Source organism: Equus przewalskii, chromosome 21 (genome assembly GCF_037783145.1).
Source record: "Equus przewalskii isolate Varuska chromosome 21, EquPr2, whole genome shotgun sequence".
Taxonomy (NCBI): domain Eukaryota; kingdom Metazoa; phylum Chordata; class Mammalia; order Perissodactyla; family Equidae; genus Equus; species Equus przewalskii.
In genome coordinates, this window is record NC_091851.1 from 24,723,080 (window position 1) to 24,740,530 (window position 17,451).

General features: G+C 47.4%; 1 protein-coding gene and 1 long non-coding RNA gene across 10 annotated transcripts in view; one reads left to right on the plus strand and one right to left on the minus strand.

Moving 5' to 3' along the window:
- Nucleotides 1–502: 502 nt before the first annotated feature.
- Nucleotides 503–9,079, minus strand: LOC139078053 (uncharacterized). Its single transcript, XR_011530781.1, has 2 exons — nt 8,806–9,079; nt 503–816 (listed from the first exon to the last, which is right to left on the minus strand). It is a non-coding gene; the product is annotated as an uncharacterized lncRNA (long non-coding RNA).
- The window catches only part of RALY (RALY heterogeneous nuclear ribonucleoprotein), a 78,144-nt gene continuing 69,754 nt past the window's right edge, over nt 9,062–17,451 (plus strand). Inside the window, exon 1 of one of the 9 annotated variants that reach the window (XM_070588051.1) lies at nt 9,062–9,416. The gene's annotated coding sequence lies outside the window, so the exon portion shown is untranslated. Of the gene's footprint in view, nt 9,417–9,743; nt 10,171–17,451 lie in introns of those variants that run through there. The other 8 variants (XM_070588059.1, XM_070588045.1, XM_070588057.1 and 5 more) reach the window with 8 other exon arrangements.

Genomic DNA, 17,451 nt, shown 5'->3' on the forward strand with positions numbered 1-17,451 from the left:
TTTGGAGACCTAGGAATAAGGCAGAGAGGAGAGACACGGCTCTGAGGGCTCAGCCAGTGAGGAATGAGAGACACACAACCTTGCATTGACCTATGGAGAGCTTCCCTAGTAACCTTGAGCTGCCAGTAGTAGGGGTGGGGACTGTATGCTCCGAGCCTGCTCTCTGCTGTCATGGGAGTACCCTGATTCTGCCACACGCACTTCCTTCCCTCCCAGCTAGGATGGCTCCAAGCCAGCGGTCTCACACCAGCAGTGTGACCTGAGCTCAGCATGGCAGAGGGATGGAGAAGAGTCTGGGGTAGGTGAAGCAGAGCAAAGTTCAGGGAGAGGAAGAGACAGTCGCAGCCTGCCAACTCTTCCTCCTTTTCTTCCTTCCTTCCTAACAAAGGGAATTCCTTTGTTCCTTTTCAAAGGGAATTTGTGTAGGAAAAAGAAGATACAGATTATGTTCTCCAAGAAATGAGCCTTAGGAACAATTCTCTTCCCTTTGAGAAGCCAGAGCTTTTGTTTTTCATCCTCTTTATTATGAATAACAATGATTAGAAGAGCTTACTATTGCTTGAAGACCATCTATGTGTCAGGGGACACCACACACGTTATTCCTAGTCTTCCCAACAATTCTCAAGGTAAACGTAATTTACGCACATTTTACAGAGGACAAAATTGGGGCTTAGAGAGTTTGAGGAGCTTGTCCAGTAAGAGGCAGAGCTGGGGTTGGAACCAAGGCCTGTTCACTCTGTTTCTGGCTCTGATGTCTTCAATTACTGAACACTTGCGAGGTCCGAGCTCTTGGCTTAAACTTGCCAATGGGTGCATCTGAAATGAGAAATGCCTTCTATTCAAGTCTCAGATATCCATATCGGCAAGGATTAAACAGAGTTTAACCTGCCCTGAACTAGACGTCAAGATGAGAGGGCCCCAGGTCTGGTTCTGCAACTCTCCTGACGGGCAGCTTTCAGCATACACCATATGTAAGTTCCGCTCTCTAGGCCTTATTCTCTATCTGTAAAACAGGCAAGTTGGACTAAATATCTCTAAGGGTTAATTCAGTCCAACCCAATCTGACAGCATTTATGGGGCCTCTTGTCTGACTGTGCTGGAAGGATACAAAGAAGGACAAGACAGGTCTCCATCCTCTAGGTGAGCTGGATGTGTACTCTAATAGTTATAAGTAAAGGGCAATAAAACTTGGAGAGTGGGGGAGCATTTCATTTAGACTTAGCTAGCGGCATGTGTGCGTGGCAGCGGAGATGACATAGGCTTCACGGAGGAGAGAAACGCTCCTTCTCCAACCACATGATTCCAATGGGGGCTGCTGTCTCATCTGTGCCACCTCCCTATCCACAATGATTGTTTAAGAGTGGGCACCTGGCTCAAGCTGGGCTAGTCACAGTACCTGGCCCCTCAGCCATGGATAATTGGTCTAGAGATGAACACTTACTCATGTTGGACCAATCAAAGTCCCTCCCTAAAATTCTGTCCTTAAGACCAGAAGCAGAAAGCCCCAGTCTCTCTGGTGGAGCACCTGAGTTGTGAGTACTGACAGCTAATGCAGCCAAGTGTCCAGGATTGAGGAGAAAAGCTCACAGGCAGAGGGAAAGAGAGACAAGGACTGGGGAGAAAGAGTCCTAGCAACATCCAGTTCCCTGATCCCATATCTTCAATTCTCTGTGCCTGGTTCTCCAGCCTTCCCAGTAGTTCTGGGAGCTCCTCCATACCCTTCTGATAAATTCCTTTTCTGCTCCCGTTAGCCTGAGTTCATTATTTTTTCCTCCTAATTTGCAGCTGAGAACCCCAGCTATATCCTGGGGCTCTGGGCAACGCTGGGGGGCTACTCTTCACCCGGGTCAGGGAGGGCCAAGAGAGGGTTTATTCTCAACCAGGTGGACAGGAGGAGGGAGTGGCACTCCCACTGTGAAAGTGCATTAGCCTGGGAGGCAGGAATCCCTCCCTGTCACTGAAGCTTAGGCAGATCTCTGTACCTTTCTGAGCCTCAGTTTCCTTATCTGTAAAATGGGACTTGGAATAGAATAGTGATTGTCAAACTGTGTTCTGCAACACCCTGGGATTTTGTGAAGGGACCACTGCTTAAGGAGGGCAGTTTGTGGCTGGTGAGGGGAGGACTAGTAGGCAGGACTCTGAGTTCCCCTCCTCCCAGTTCAAACAAAGTCACTCCGCTCCAGCATCTGTTTTATGCATTGCTTTAAAAGAACAGTTGGTGGTTACCGGAGCGGAATGTGCGTGTGTGTGGGAGGGCGAAAGGGGTAAAGGGCAGATTTGTATGGTGATGGATGGTAACTAGACTTTTGGTGGTGAACATGATGTAGTCTATTCAGAAGTTGAAATATAATGATGTATACCTGAAAATTTATAGACCAATGTTACCTCAATTAAAAAAAAAGAATAATAATGATAAAAAAAGAAATAAAAAGAAAAAACAAAGAGGGCTCTATAGCTTAACAGGTTTGAAAACTCCTGGACGAGACGTCTTTGAGGACTTTTCCAGTTCTTCTGATGCGGGGTCGGTGAGCCAAGGAGTTGAAAGAAAGATTTCTTGGACTCTCAAGATCTGGCAGTAGTGCTCTTTTATTTAGAGAATAGTGTGGAATAGCATGGGGACAGGACCCATGGGCAGTCAGGCTGCTGCGTGGGGACAGGGCCCATGGGCAGGAGGAGCCACTGCTGCTGCCCTGAGTTGAGGGTTAGGGCTAATTTTATAAGGTACAGGTATGTGAGTCATCTCTTTACAAGACAAAGGAAAGAACATGAAAAAAAGTTAAAATGGTATCACTGCAGGTGGGGTCTGGTCATTGGGTGATCCCATGACTTTTAGACAAGAATCAAATTGAATTAAGTAAAGGTCAGAAGTTACCACCCTAAATCAGTTACATGAGATTGCCAGACAGCAACCAACTTAAGTTCTTGCCTTCTCCATTAAGAGTTTCTAGGGACAAGGTCATCTCTCTTCTTCTTCCTGGTACAGAGAGGGAGGCATCTTTTACAGATAGAGATTTACCTTACAAATGTAAATATGTCCCAACAAGGGCAAGTACCATTCCCCAGAGCCTCCCTCCCTGTTCCTGTTATGAAAAGCAATCAGCCCCAAACAATCCCGATGCCAAAGAGATATATCCTGGGGTGGCCAATTTCAGGTCCCTACAAGGTCATCCCCCCTTCCTTCACAAATGCAAATATCTCTCAAAGAGCAAGCAAATTCCAGTCCTCGGAGCCTGCTTCTCATCTGCAGTTTTAAAAGTAACCAGCCTAAAATCCTCATCACTTCTAGTTCATGATTTTATGGGTTACAGGAGAAAGAATAACTTTCACAATGATAAAACTATTTTGTGTTTGCTCTATGTCAGGCACTGTTCTGAGTACTTTACATATAATTATCTTATTTTTAAAAATCCCAGGGGCCAGCCTGGTGGCGCAGCAGTTAAGTGTGCACATTCCACTTCGGTGGCCCGGGGTTCGCTGGTTTGGATTCCGGGTGCAGACCTATGCACTGCTTGTTAAGCCATGTTGTGGTAGGTGTCCCACATAAAATAGAGGAAGATGGGCACGAATGTTCGCTCAGGGCCAGTCTTCCTTAGCAAAAAGAGGAGGATTGGCAGCAGATGTTAGCTCAAGGCTAATTTTCCTCAAAAAAAAAAAAAAAAAGAATCCTTACAGCAAGCCTATAATGTGGGGAATTAATTATCCTCATGTTGCAGGTAACAACCTGGGACTTGAGAGGTGAAGTAATTTGCTCAAGAGCAGACAGCTGTAAGTAGTGAAGAGGGGTGTGGACCCAAATTAATTAGAAGGGATGAACTGGCAGCCCACAGGCCAAACCCAGACTTAAGGTGTATGTGTTTCAGGCCAGCACAGTGGTTTTTTTTCTTTTTAATTTTGAATTAGTTGCCAGCACTTAAAAACAAGATGATTTCATACAAAATTTGAACTTAGAGCTTTTTTTCTTTTTAGACCCGGCAACTTGCAACACTGGGCCTGTGTATTCCCACGAGTAGTAGCTGCCTACTTTAGAAGGGGCATGAACTCCCAGCTTGCTACAGACCCCATTACTGCCTATTTTCTTATACCTGACCCACTTTGCTCATTTATGGTATCTGCCTGGCCCTGATTTTGCAACACCTGTTCTAATGACAAGCCAGTGTCTTCCTCAATGACTTCTTCCTACTTATATTCCTCTATCTCCATCTGCTCCTTCTCCAGGTCCTGCTGATTCTGCCCCACCACCTCTCCCTCATCTGCCACTTCTCTTCTTTCATTCACCTGCCTTCCTTATCCGCCTTCATTCTTTGCCTCTGTTGAAGATACCTGTTGGGTCCCTCTACTCTCCCCTTCCTCGAGTCCATCTTCCTAATCCTAGCTCCGGTAGCTCTACAAACATGATTGTCAAATCTCTGAAGAAGGATTCGCCCATTCAGGGTGAACTCAGAGGGAAGGATTAATTCCAGTGGTGGGAAGAGGAAGTGGCTGAATGCATGCCCTGGGGCTCAGACGGCCCTGGGTTCGAAGAATCCTGATTCCTAGACCTACCATCTGTGAGACAATGGCCATGTCACATTTCCTCATCCATGAAATGGAGACAAAAACAGAACCCAAAGTTGAGCCAGATTACTTTTAAAGCTTCTTCCAAACTTGACATTTTATCATTTTAAAGCAATCTCTGCTCAAATCCTTTCAATGATTCCCACCACCTACCAAGTTGAGTGTAGAAACCAGTTTCTCCAGATGCTAGCTCTAGCCTACCTTCTATATCTCATCCTTCTCAACTCAACTCATACCTTGCCCTGCAGAAACCCCTAGCTCTCACATTCCTGCCTTCATATCTGCTATTCCCTCTTTCTGGAATACCCTTCAGCATTCTATAAACAAACATTCCATAAAAATGTGAGGCATTAATATCTCTACCTGTTGAACCCTACTTATCTGTTTTCATTAGGAAATCTATTTTCAAGTTACAAAAACCCGAACTCAAACTACTCAAACTATAAAGATGTATTGGTTCATGGAAAAGTCCAGAGGTGGGGGCTGGCCCCGTGGCCGAGTGGTTAAGTTCGCGCGCTCCGCTGCAGGCGGCCCAGTGTTTCGTTGGTTCGAATCCTGGGCGCGGACATGGCACTGCTCATCAAACCACGCTGAGGCAGCGTCCCACATGCCACAACTAGAAGGACCCACAACAAAGAATATACAACTATGTACCAGGGGGCTTTGGGGAGAAAAAGGAAAAAATAAAATCTTTAAAAAAAAAAAAAAAGAAAAAAAAGAAAAGTCCAGAGGTGGGTCAAGCTTCAGGTATGGCTTTATCAGGTCCCTGACTCTTTTTTTGGTTTGTTTTTTGTTTTTCGGTGAGGAGGATTGGCCCTGAGTGAACATCTGTTGCCAATCTTCCTCTTTTTGCTTGAGGAAGATTGTCCCTGAGCTAACACCTGTGCCCGTCTTCCTCTATTTTGCATGTGGGATGCTGCCACAGCATGGCTTGAAGAGCAGTGCATAGGTCTGTGCCCAGGACCTGAACCCACAAACCCCAGGCCACTGAAGCAGAGCACAAGAACTTAACCACTACACCTTGGGGCTGGCCCCCTCTGGCTCATTTTTTCTGTGATATTTTCTCAGTCTGACCCTTCTCCACGTGATGGTTTTGTTCTCTAGCTAGCTTCTGTCATGGTGGCTGTGATGGTTAACTTTATGTGTCAACTTGACTAAGCTAACATATGCCCAGATAGCTGGTATAACATTCCTGGGTGTGTCTGTGAGGGTGTTCCTGGAAGAGATTAGCATCTGAATTGGTAGACTAAGTAAAGAAGATCACCCTCACTAATGTGGGTGGGTATCATCCAATCTGTTGAAGCCTAAATAGAACAAAAGGGGGGGGGGAGGGCAAATTTGCTCTCTTTGCTTGAGCCGAGACATCCATCTTCTCTTGCCCAGGATGTTGGACGTTGGTGCTCCTGGTTCTTGGGGTTTTGGACTTGGACTGAATTATACCACTGGCTTTCCTGGTTCTCTAGCTTGCAGACGGCAGTTGAGACTTGTAGGCTTCCATAACCGTGTGAGCCAATTCCTATAATAAATCTCTTCTTACATATTTCTATATATATATCCTATTGATTCTCCTTCTCTGGAGAACTGTGACTAATACAGTGGCTAAGAAAAAATTCTACTGAAACTCTAGGCACCATACCCTATACCACACTGTCCAGAAGGCAAAAGAACATCTGTCTCTTCCTCATTCTTCAGCTTTAATGGACCAACAACGGTAGGTCCTTAATAATTAGGAGGTAGGATGCTACAGTGATTCAGCATACAGGCTCTAAAGTTGGACTCCACCACTTACTAGCTGTGTGACCTTGGGAAAGTTAACCTCTGTGCCACAGTTTCCTCATCTGTATAATAGGGATTATAATACTACCTACCTCATAGGGCTGTTGTGGGAATTAAACAAGCTTGAAAAGTGCTTAGCAGAGTGCCTGGCAACTAGTAAACGCTCCACGTTAGCTAGTGTTGCCAATGTATTTCTTCAGAAACATCTCCCATCATGCTGTAATCTCCAGAGATTCTTCTGGACAACACAGTATTCCTAACATTTCTCTATTGAATTCATAGTCATTCATTCAACAAATATTAAATGAGAACCTACTGTTCTAGGTACTGAGGAATGAGCAAAACAGACAAAATCCTGTCTTTGTGGAGATGACACTGTAGTGGAAGGTGAGGATATGAGAGACAATAAACAAACAAACATAATATTTCTGGTGATGATAGGTGCTATGGAGAAAAATCCAGCAGGAAAGGGTGTGAGGAGGTGCAGAGGAGTAGGGTGTTGCAATGTGAAATGTGGGCCAAGGAAGGCCTCTCTGAGGAAGTAACATTTGAGCAGAGACCTGAAAGAGTGAGCCATGCCAATATTTGGGAGGAGAACATTTGGGGAAGACACAACAGCAAGTGCAAAGGCCCTGAGGCTGGCAGTGTGCTTGGCATATCAGAAGAGGAAGGAGATCAATGCGGCTGAAGCAGAGTGAGAGGAGGTGAGTGCAATACAGGGGATAAGGTCAGAAGGGTAGCAGGGGGCAGGTAACAAAGGATCTTATAGGCCATAACATAATCCTCAGCACCAGCAGGGAAGATATCTGTACAGGCAAGTTTTATAACCAAGGCCATGAGCAGGGAGGGGTGAGTGCCTCAACTTGCATGGTGGTGGGGCTGATGAGAGGTCAGAGAAGGCCTCTCAGAGAAGGTAGCTCCTGAGCTGAAGGATGAACAAGAGGCATCTAGGCAGAAGGAGAGGAGCAATCCAAGTAGGGAAAGTGCTATAGCAGAGGGTGCTGAGAAAGTGTGCTGTATTCCCGCAAACATGGTAAGACTGGTACTCAGAGAGGGACGTCAGGAGCCAGGGAGTGGCCAAAAACACAGCAGAGGTTGGTGGAGACCAGATTCATTAACTGGTTGATTGATTGATTCATTCACTCAAGTGTTTATTGAACACCAGTTCTATGCCAGACATTGCACTAGGTCTGGTAACACAGTGATGGACACAACAGCCAAAGATTCCTGGTCTCACAGAACTTCCCTTCTACTGGAGGAGACAGACCAACACACACAAACGGGCAAATAAATGACAAGACTATAAATGCCATGAAGGAAATGAACAAGAGGCCAAACTAGAGGACATCTTTAGGTGGAGTGTTCAGGGAAGGCCTCTCTGAGAAAGTGATATTTAAGCAGAGATCTGAGGTCTAAGAAGGAACCAGAAGTTAGAAGAGGTGGAGAAACAACATTCCCGGCCTTCGTCTCAGTGTCACCCTCTCTCTAATTTGATTTCTCTTCCTTTTGAAGAGAGACACGAGGTCATCCAACAACACGAGGGCACCAAACAACACGAACGGAGCTATAACGGCCGGTCTGGCGGAGTCAGGATTCACTTCAAACTCTGCTCCGTTCTCGGCAATCCTGTCTCTTAGGCAGGTTCTGGGGGAAGCGACGTGAAAAATACAGTCACGAAATCACCGGTTGGACGACGCATGGAGAATTTGCCTGGACAGTTCCCAGCCTTCATGGAAGTCTATCGCGGAAGACTGAAGGGCTCTCAGAAGACCCCTCCGGCTGTTCCGTGGAGGTTGGAACACTGATTTAGGTTATATTTTCCGACAGGAGAAATATTCAGGAGGGAGGACCGCCACCCCCATCAAGTTATAAAACATTTCCTGCACCCGAGAACGGTAACGGTACTTGATTTTAATTTTCCTTTTTTTTTTAAGTGGGAGTCGCACCTCTTCGCCAGACCCACCCTAACGGCAGTCCCTCCGCCCAGTCCCAGCCTAGGCAGCGAAGAGCGATCCTCGTCCAGGCCACGCGCCTGGTTCCTTGAAAGCGAAAGGACCCGACGCTCCTTCCTACTTCGTCTCTTCCACGTCTCTCTGGCACCGCCCCCCCGGCAACCTGTTTGGGCCCCATCTCCAGGCCCCGCCCACCTCCAGCACCACGCCGCGATCCTCTTTGGGGTCACGCCTCCTTCCGGCTCCTCCCCAGAATGGCCACCTTTGGGCCCCCTCCTCCCTGCTCGGCTTCCGGGCCCGCCTCACTCGGTCCCTCCGCAATCTTTCCTCCCTCCGGGGCTTCTCTTCAGCCTGGCCTCCAGCTCCCTCCACTAAGGGTCCCGCCTTCTCCAGCCTCGCCCAGGCCTCCCTCCACCCTTGACTCCTCCTCCGGGGACGGCCTCCCTCCGGCCCCGCCCACAGTCGCTCCTTTCAAGCCCTGCCCGGGCTCTTGGCTCCGGGAGGCTTCCACGGTCGTCCATACCTGTCTCACGCTCCTCTCTTCTCCGGTCTCCTCACCCTCTCAGCCCCGCCCCGCCTCCCGCTCCATACTGGTGTCAGCGGGTCTCTCCTCTCGCCCTCAGTCCCTCCTCCCCGTCAGGCCCCGCCCCGGCCGAAGCTCTGGACTTTTCCAAAGCCAGGTTGAGGGGTGGGGAGAGCCCTTGCGCCTGGAGAGCGGGCTGTGTCAGGGCGGGGCTGTGGACTGCTCGCGCTTGTGTGTCCCCGTGTCCTTCCCCGGAGACAGAGCGGGGCAGGGAGGGCCCGGGGCCAGGGCTGGGGAGGTGGGCGGAGCCGAGCTGAGGGAAGCCGCTCCGGGGCCCCCTCCCCCGCGCGCCTCGGTGGTGCCGGCCGAGGGAAGGACTCGCGGCTGCGGGGCGCGCGCGGCTGTCAGTGCGGTGGGGCGCGCGAGCGGCGCGAGCGCAGGGCGGGCGGAGCTGAGGGGGCGGTAGCGGCTGCGGCGGCGACTCCCGTGCGTGTGCTCAGCTCCTCACGCCGCGGCCGGGGCCGCCTTTTTCCTCCCTCCCTTCCGCCCCCGAGTGCGGCGGCACCGCCTCCTTTCGCGGCGCGCGGCTTCCTCCACACCTCTCGGCGCGGGTGAGTGGGGGCCGCGGGCGTCTCCCTAGGGGTGCGGGGGGGGGTGTTCCTTGTTCCTTTCCGGTCGCCCACCTTTTCGCGCGGGCCGCTGCCTATTTTTAGAAACTCTTTTCTCGGCCATTCTGGAAGTCCCAGGAGCCCGAGTAACTCCCAGGCCCCTTCCTCAGCACCTGCCCCCCACCCGAGCCCGCCGCCCTGGGGCGCCGACCCGGCCCATCCGCGCCCGCTCCCGGCCGCCCTGGCCTTCCCTGCCCGCCTCCTCCCCGCGGGCCCGGCCTGGGCCAGGAGTTGGCGGGGTGGGCCGGCGCCCGCTCGGAAGTTGGAGTCTTTTGTGCTCGCGCCCCGCCCCGCCCGCCGGAGGGAGGAGGGAGGGGAGCGGAGGCCGCGCCAGGGAGGCCTCGGGCGGCCCCGACTCTGGCTCTGGCCCGGTCCCCGGGCTTCTTCCGGCTCTGCCTGGCGGGCTGGGTCTGCAGGCTCCCCGGGGCGCGCAAAACTGGTCCTGCCTCGCTCCCCAGGGGCCTGAGCGCCTCCTCGGCCCCCGCCTTTGCCGGTCCTGGGCTCCTTGCACACCTTGGGCTCGGAGAGGAACAACAACAGGCCCTCGAGCCGGGGTGGGTGCCGCGCTTCACGCAGCCCCCTTCGCGCCGAGCCTCAATTTGCTCCTCTGTGAAAGGGGAGGAAAAGTCGCCTCGCAGGGTGTTTGTGGATTCATAGGGGTAACAAATAATGAGAGAGAAGCGTTTAATACCAACAGGTAACGTTGAATGGACTTAGGAACTTTGTAAGCCTTGTTTTTCGTTTAATGCTCACCACGGCCTTCTGGGGTTATCCCACTTACAAAAGCAGAAGTCTAGGCGCAGAGAGATTAAATAATTTGCACAGAAGTGTAAAGCTGTGGTGCTAGTCCCTGTTATTTCTTTCTTAGTATGAGCTTGTATGATCTCTTAGTGCAGAGGAGGTTTTCACTTGCCCTTGGGTGACACCGTTAGAGACATAACTCCGTTCTGCCTGACTGCTGGATCAGTGTCCACTGTACTATGGATGAAGGCTACGGGAGGTCCGAGGGAAAGGAAGTTACTATGAATTTCTTGCTAGTATTGCCCGTTGTAAGTTGATGGATGCAGGGGACTCCAGCTAGATCTCAAGCCCAACTAAGTTCCCTGGGGTTTTGGCTAACGAAGGCTTAAGTCAGTATCAACAGTGAGGTCCCGTCCTTTATTTTGTTTATGGGAAGTTCCTCCCTCCAAATCTTGCATATTCTCTATAGTATTTAGATTTATAGTTCCTTGTTGGGGGAGGGGGAGCAGGAAGTGGCTCAAGTCAACTGCTTCAACTCCCTGCCTTCAAATAGGGTTTTATTTCTTCTATTTTCAAATAAGGCCCAGAGGGCTGAAAGTGAACTAAAATTAACTTTGGCAAGAGTTCTAGTTTTCCAGTATGTTTGATCCCCGGTGTGAGGAGTGTCTGAAAATCAGACAGGGGAGTTCCTAAGCCAGGTCTTGAGGAATCTCCTGAAGTTTGCATTGGTTTTTTGGAGTTTGGAGATCTGCTGTGCTTTCCCCTTTTCAAGATTCTGGATTCAGGAGTTGTGGTATGTAGGAGCTGGAAGGGGTCTTACAGACCATGCGGTCCAACTTTTTTTAATCTCTTTTTTTCCCTTTCCCTGTTAACTGAACCTTGAATGGGGGAGTTGTCTAAATTCACAGACTGCCTTAGTGTCAGAATCAGAACTAGAATTCCCAGTCTTCTGCCTCCCAGTGCAGTTATATTTTTATTTCTACCATACCTTGCCACCTTTTGAATGGGTACTATATTAACTTATTCATGCCTTAAGACCAGGAATCCTGGGTAAATTGAAATCTCAAGGAAGTTGTTTAGTTCCAGCCACTCTCCACGCCTCAGGTTTATCATTAAAAGGAGGCCAAGTTTTGTGCACAGGTGTACCAGTTCTCATAAGTCATCACTTTTACTATATAGTACTTTATGGTTTATAGTACTCTTCTGTAACCATTATCTGATTTCATTTCTAACACTTCCATGAGGGAGTTCACAGAGTTTTGTTTATATTTCCTTTTTACAACTCTAATTGAGAATTGAGACACAGCAAGGTTAGGGCACTTGCATTACATAGATCACTGAATTAACAAGTGGGGAGGACTGGACACCTCTCATGGGCAGAGGATTTGGTGTGGCATGAACTGAGCCACTCATTGCGGCTCTCTGAGTCTGTTTCCTTATCTGTAAACTCCCACAGGGTTGTGTGGGGACTATGAGAAATGTCTGAAAGTGCATTGTAGAGGTTGTAGCAGTAGGAATAATAGCTAACATTTATTAAGTACTTACCATGTACCAGTCACTGGACTAAGGAATTTCTGTGGAGTATCTCATTTAATCCTCAGCAACTGTATGAATTAGGTACTATTATTATCCCTGTTGTTCAGAAGAAGAAACAGGCTTAGAGAGGTTACATGACTTGCTCAGGGTCAAGTAATTGATGAGACAATATAACTTTAAAGCTGGTGTGCTTTTTTAGTAAAAATATACATAAGATAAAATTTACCTTTTTAACCATTTTTAGATGTACAGTTCTGTAGCATTAAGTACATTTACATTGTTCTGCAGGTGTCACCACTATCCGTGTCTAGAACTTTTCATCTTATCCAGCTGAAGCTCTATACCCATTAAACACTAATTCCCTATTCCCCTCTCCTCCCAGACCCTGGCAACCACCATTCTATTTCTGTCGCTGAATTTGACCATTCTAGGTACTTCCTTTAAGTGGAATCATATAGTATTTGTCCTCTTTTGACTGTCAAAGCTGGCACTATTAGGGCTTCCCTTAACCTCTGGGTGCTCTGTAAATGCAAAATGATTATTAGTCCTCATCTGCAGTAGGGTGTGGCATGCAGCCCAGAGCAGGAACTCAGGCCTGGTTGTACTTCTGATTAAGCTTTCTCTTCCTTTCCCCCCACTCTGTGGATTGAAGTTCCTTATCACTGAAGCCTTTTTTGGAGATCTCTATTCACTCCTTCTGTAGCTTCCAAAGAGACCTCCTACCCTTGAAGTGGACCCCAGGGGACTTTCCACCCTTGCCTTATTTGCACCTGCCTTTCTTACTATCCGCGGTTTGGGCCTATAGGGTTGCAGTGATCAAGAATAGCAGTGCTATGACAGCAGCTTGGATCAGAACTACTCAGGACGATTAAATGGATTACCTTTATGAAATGCTCCCTCTCTGTGCCCTCTTTCCATAAAGGCACACAAGAGGGATTAGCTTTTGGGTTCCTAGAGGGTGTTTACAGATCCTCATTGCTTGCAGGTGGTTAAGATGGAGTTAAATGCTGCAGTTAGCTTTTGAAAATTCCCTTTGGTTTGACTGTTTCCTTATCTATGTATATTTTGGGGGCCTGGGTGGGATGTGGTGTTTATGTTTGTGAATGGTAATTGGAATTTTGTCCTGATACCAATAAGGGGTTGGGGTGGGAGGTGTTCCAGATATGGCTAATAAAGCAACAAGCACAGATGTGAGCATGTTGCACTTTCTTTAAAAATCTGATGGCCCAACATTGCCTGCATGTTAAAGTCCAGACTGCTAAGTGTGATAATGAGGTCAGAGTGTGTTGAATTGTTTATTGGATAGAAACTTGTAGTTGAGGGGCTTTAAAGTCGTTTAGATCAACCAGCCAGCCACCTGACCACCGTTTGAATTGGCTACCTGTTGAGATACTGTTTCACTGGGCATCTCATTATTGGAAAGTTTTCCATTCACTGAACAATTATTAAGCATCTGCCACACACAGTACTAAGCTTGGGAATTTGGGTGTATACAGCCTAGTTGGGAAGACAGGCAAGGAAACAGGCAGTGTGAGAAGTGTTGTGACAGGGACAAGCACCGTGAGAGCACAGAGGAATCATAACTAACCCAGCCTTGGAGGGTCAGGGAAGCCTTTCTTGGAGAAGTTGCCTATTCCTAGACATCAAGAAAAAAATTGACAGAAGCCAGCAAAAGAAGAGATTTGGGCTGTCACAGCGGAGACAGAGATAACACTGTTCTAGGCAGAAGGAATAGCAAGTCTCGATATGGTGGTCGTAATCAGTGAGACTCTTAGCCATATATTATATCTATCAGGTACTATTCTAAGCATTTAGTGTGTGCTAACTCGTTTCTTCCCATAACTACCCTGAGAGGTATGTACTATTATTCCTGTTCTGTAGGTGAGGAAACAGACCCAGGGGGTTAAATAAAAGATTTGTGGATGGAGCATAAGACATGAATGGGTGGATGTGGCAAGGTAGACAGAGTAAAGGCCGAGTCATGAAATGTCCTTGTCCAGCTTGAGGAGTTTGGACTTCATTTCGAGGTGAGGGGGCCATGATCCTGTGTGTATTTTAGAAGGTATGTCTGGCTACCTGTTTGGGGAGTGGATTGGTGGGCTAGAGCATCGTAGGCAAAGAGACCAGTTGGGAGGCTGTTGCAGTAATGCAGGCAAGAGGTAATGGTGTTTCAAATGAAGGTAGTGGGCGTGTGTGTGTGTGTGTGTGTGTGTAGAAAGGAGATGGAATTGAGCGATGAGACACAGTCTCATCTAGTATGGAGGGTAAGGAAGAAATCAAGGATGATTTCTACCTGGTGCAGTTGTATGGATGGGGATGCCTTTTTTTTTTTTAATTTTATTTTTTCCTTTTTCTCCCCAAAGCCCCCTGGTACATAGTTGTATATTCTTAGTTGTGGGTCCTTCTAGTTGTGGCACGTGGGATGCCGCCTCAGCATGGCTTGATGAGTGGTGCCATGTCCTTGCCCAGGATTCAAACTGGTGAAACACTGGGCCGCCGCAGCGGAGTGCCTTAACTTAACCACTTGGCCACAGGGCTGGCCCTGGGGGTGCCTTTTATTGAGGTGAGGACACAGGAGACGAGCACATAAGAGAGGGGGGAGGATTTCTCATGCAGGGTCTTCTTACGTCTGCTTTCATTTTCCTTCTTGTAATTATTGATCCTAGTCCTCTGTCGGGAGGGCCAGAGGAACTGGGATGAGGGAAAGCATGGCACAACAGATCTAGTAACTATCCCTGGTTAAAACAGATGATGTAAATACTAGTTTTGGAAAGGAGGAGATATTAGATCTTAGACATCCAGGCCCTGCACAACTGTGAAGACTGCTTATGTTAAGCCACTTACTTATTCTCCAGATAACGTCCTTTGACACTGCTCTGTATGCTAGTGTGTCTCTCTCTAAGTCACTTCTGCTTACTCTCTACTCCACTGGGGAAACAAAGATGAGTGAAACATAGCTTGAGGAGCTTGCATCCAGAAGGGCAGCAGATCTCAGTAGCTTAGATATGGTGCTGGAGGGAGAGGGTGAGCAGGTCAAGGTGGGACAGGCTGGGGAGGGTCCAGGAGAGATTTTTATTAGGGACAGGAGTCAGGAGATACTGCTCTCTGCTCCAGTCTTTTCATCAGGTGGTAAAGGTCCATCCAGGCTTATTCAAAGGTTTAGGTTTATTCATCTGAGTAATGATGGAAAATAATGACTGGATGACCCCAAGGATCTCTTCTAGCAATAACATTTTATGATTCTAGATGATGATTTAGATAATATACCTCTTGGAGAGGTACTTTCTTTCTTCCTTTCTATCTCCATCCCTCCCTCCATCTCCCCCTTCTTTCTTCATTAGGCAGTGGGTAGGGGGGTAAGAGTGGAGATAGAAGAGTTTTCATATGAGTGTCTATAAAAACCTAATTTTATTCCATTTTAGTTTCATGTATAAAATGTGGTACTGAAGGGGAGAAGATGGCAGCATTAATGTTAGCTGGCTGTCCTACAACTGCCCCTAGGGGCTGTAAGGAAAGTTTCAGACCCATGATGGGGTGCAGCTCACAGACTTTCAGGACTAGAGAGAGAGGGACAGTGAGATAAATTGGGAGCCTAGTCACGAGCTGGAGGGTCATTTGGTCTGGTCTGTGCTGCTAACTCAGTGTGTGGGCTTGGCCAAGCCCCTTTCCTTCTCTGGCCCTATTTCCTCATAGAGTAATCTGAGAGGTTCTTGTAATTTTGTAAAGACCCAAAGGGTAGGAGTTGGGGACTGAAGAAGGATTGGAGGTCCCTCTCTAGTCACCTTCCCCTCCCTGCTTAAGTGAATAACTAGAGACAGGCATTTGCCCAAGTATCATTGTTATCTTTTCTGACTGTTTCTACAGCCCTTCCTTTTTTCTCAGTGTTAGTGTCTGTTCCTTCATAATGGCCTTCATGTGAATAAATACGTTGTACCTCCTGGGAGGAGGGAAGGAAAGATGGGATATTATCCCTGGGTTCTAGTCTACCTCCCCAAAGAGCCATTCAGGCTGTTCATTGCCCCCTGCTCTCTATGCTGAGGTAGGTATGGGGAGTTTGTGGTTGAATACTCAGGTGTTCTGAGATTCAGACACATGTATTTGGAGTGCTCCACTGACAAAAGTGCAAACCTGGCTATCCTCCCAACATGCCCAGGGCAGTTGCACCGGGGAAGTAGAATTTGGTGGGCTTTTGAAGCTTGCCAAACTCAAATTGTAATTACCTAATACTCTCTCAGTCTTGCTGTCTGTAAAACAAGGGGATTGGACTAGATAATCTTTTTTTTTTTTAAAGATTTTATTTTTCCTTTTTCTCCCCACAGCTCCCCAGTACATAGTTGTCTATTTTTGGTTGTGGGTCCTTCTAGTTGTGGCATATGGGATGCTGCCTCAGCATGGCCTGATGAGCGCTGCCATGTCAGCGCCCAGGATCCGAACCGGCGAAACCCTGGGCTGCTGCAGCGGAGCGTGAGAACTTAACCACTCAGCCACGGGCCTGGCCCCTGGACTAGATAATCTTGAATGATATTTTTACCTCTTAACAGTCTGAATTTCCGGTTTTATGGAAGTGGCTTAAGAATTCATCTGTGGAAGGAGAAAAGGGTTTGCTAGAGCATTGAGAGTATCTCGGAGGGTTAAATTCTGGGTTCACAGATACCTTTCAGTATATATAAACAGATGGATATTGCTTTTTAGAGTGGACAGGTTGCTGAAAAATTGCTTGTGAGATGAATTTATCAAATTGTCTGCTGGGTTCCATTATAAACTTGGAGCTGTTGTCCCGTGGGACAGACTTGGAGTCTGAGACAGTAAAAATTTGTATTTAAATATGTAGCAAACTGTTTAAAATATAATAAAGGGAAGATAAAAAACACTCTGAGATTCCCAAACAGTACTAGGTTTGGAAAAACACTAGACCAGAAATTTGCATTTCCTTAGAGCTTTAGCTTTATGAGGTAGACACCTCTACTGAGGCTACCTGGCCCTTGACTTGCCATCTGTAGAGACTGAATAGTTCTGTTTATTTGTCAAGGTAAGAGTCATTGCTTTATTCCAAGTAAGTAGTCTCTTTTAGAAAGCCAGGTTTAGAAGCTTAATGTTATTGGCCAGATTTTCTTCATTTCAGAGGCATTTATCTGATATTTAGGTGTCTCTTGTTTATTTGTTTTAGTAAGGATTTCACTAAGCCTAGTTAAAGGGACTGTTTGCATGATGTCTGTTGATCTATTTGTCTAGTTTCCTTTGTAATTCTTTGTGCTAGTGAAGGCAAGCTCAGCAGTAGATTTAAAAGAATCATTTCCATCACTCATTATTTCTGTAGGTCTGTATTTCCTTTCTGAAAGTTATGATCACGCTACACTGAGAAGTCAAATGTTGTTCCCTGCTTACACAGACCATTTTAAGGCTTTGGGACTTTGTTCTTGCAGATACTGTAAGCTGGCACTGAGACATGATGTTGTTAGTGTAATAATGATAGTTATTCCTGAATCAGTTGAAGACAAGAATAGCTTTTCTTTAGACCTTGAAGACTCACCCTAAATTTATTTTCACACCAATTACAATCAACTCTTGCTAGAATTAGGGTCTTAGGTGGAGATACCATGCTAAGTAGGGTACCTAGGGGCTTTAATGTGATTATGCTTAGAAGTCCAGCTGCCTTCCATCCCTAAGCTCAACCATTCATTCCAGGAATTTGGAGTACCTA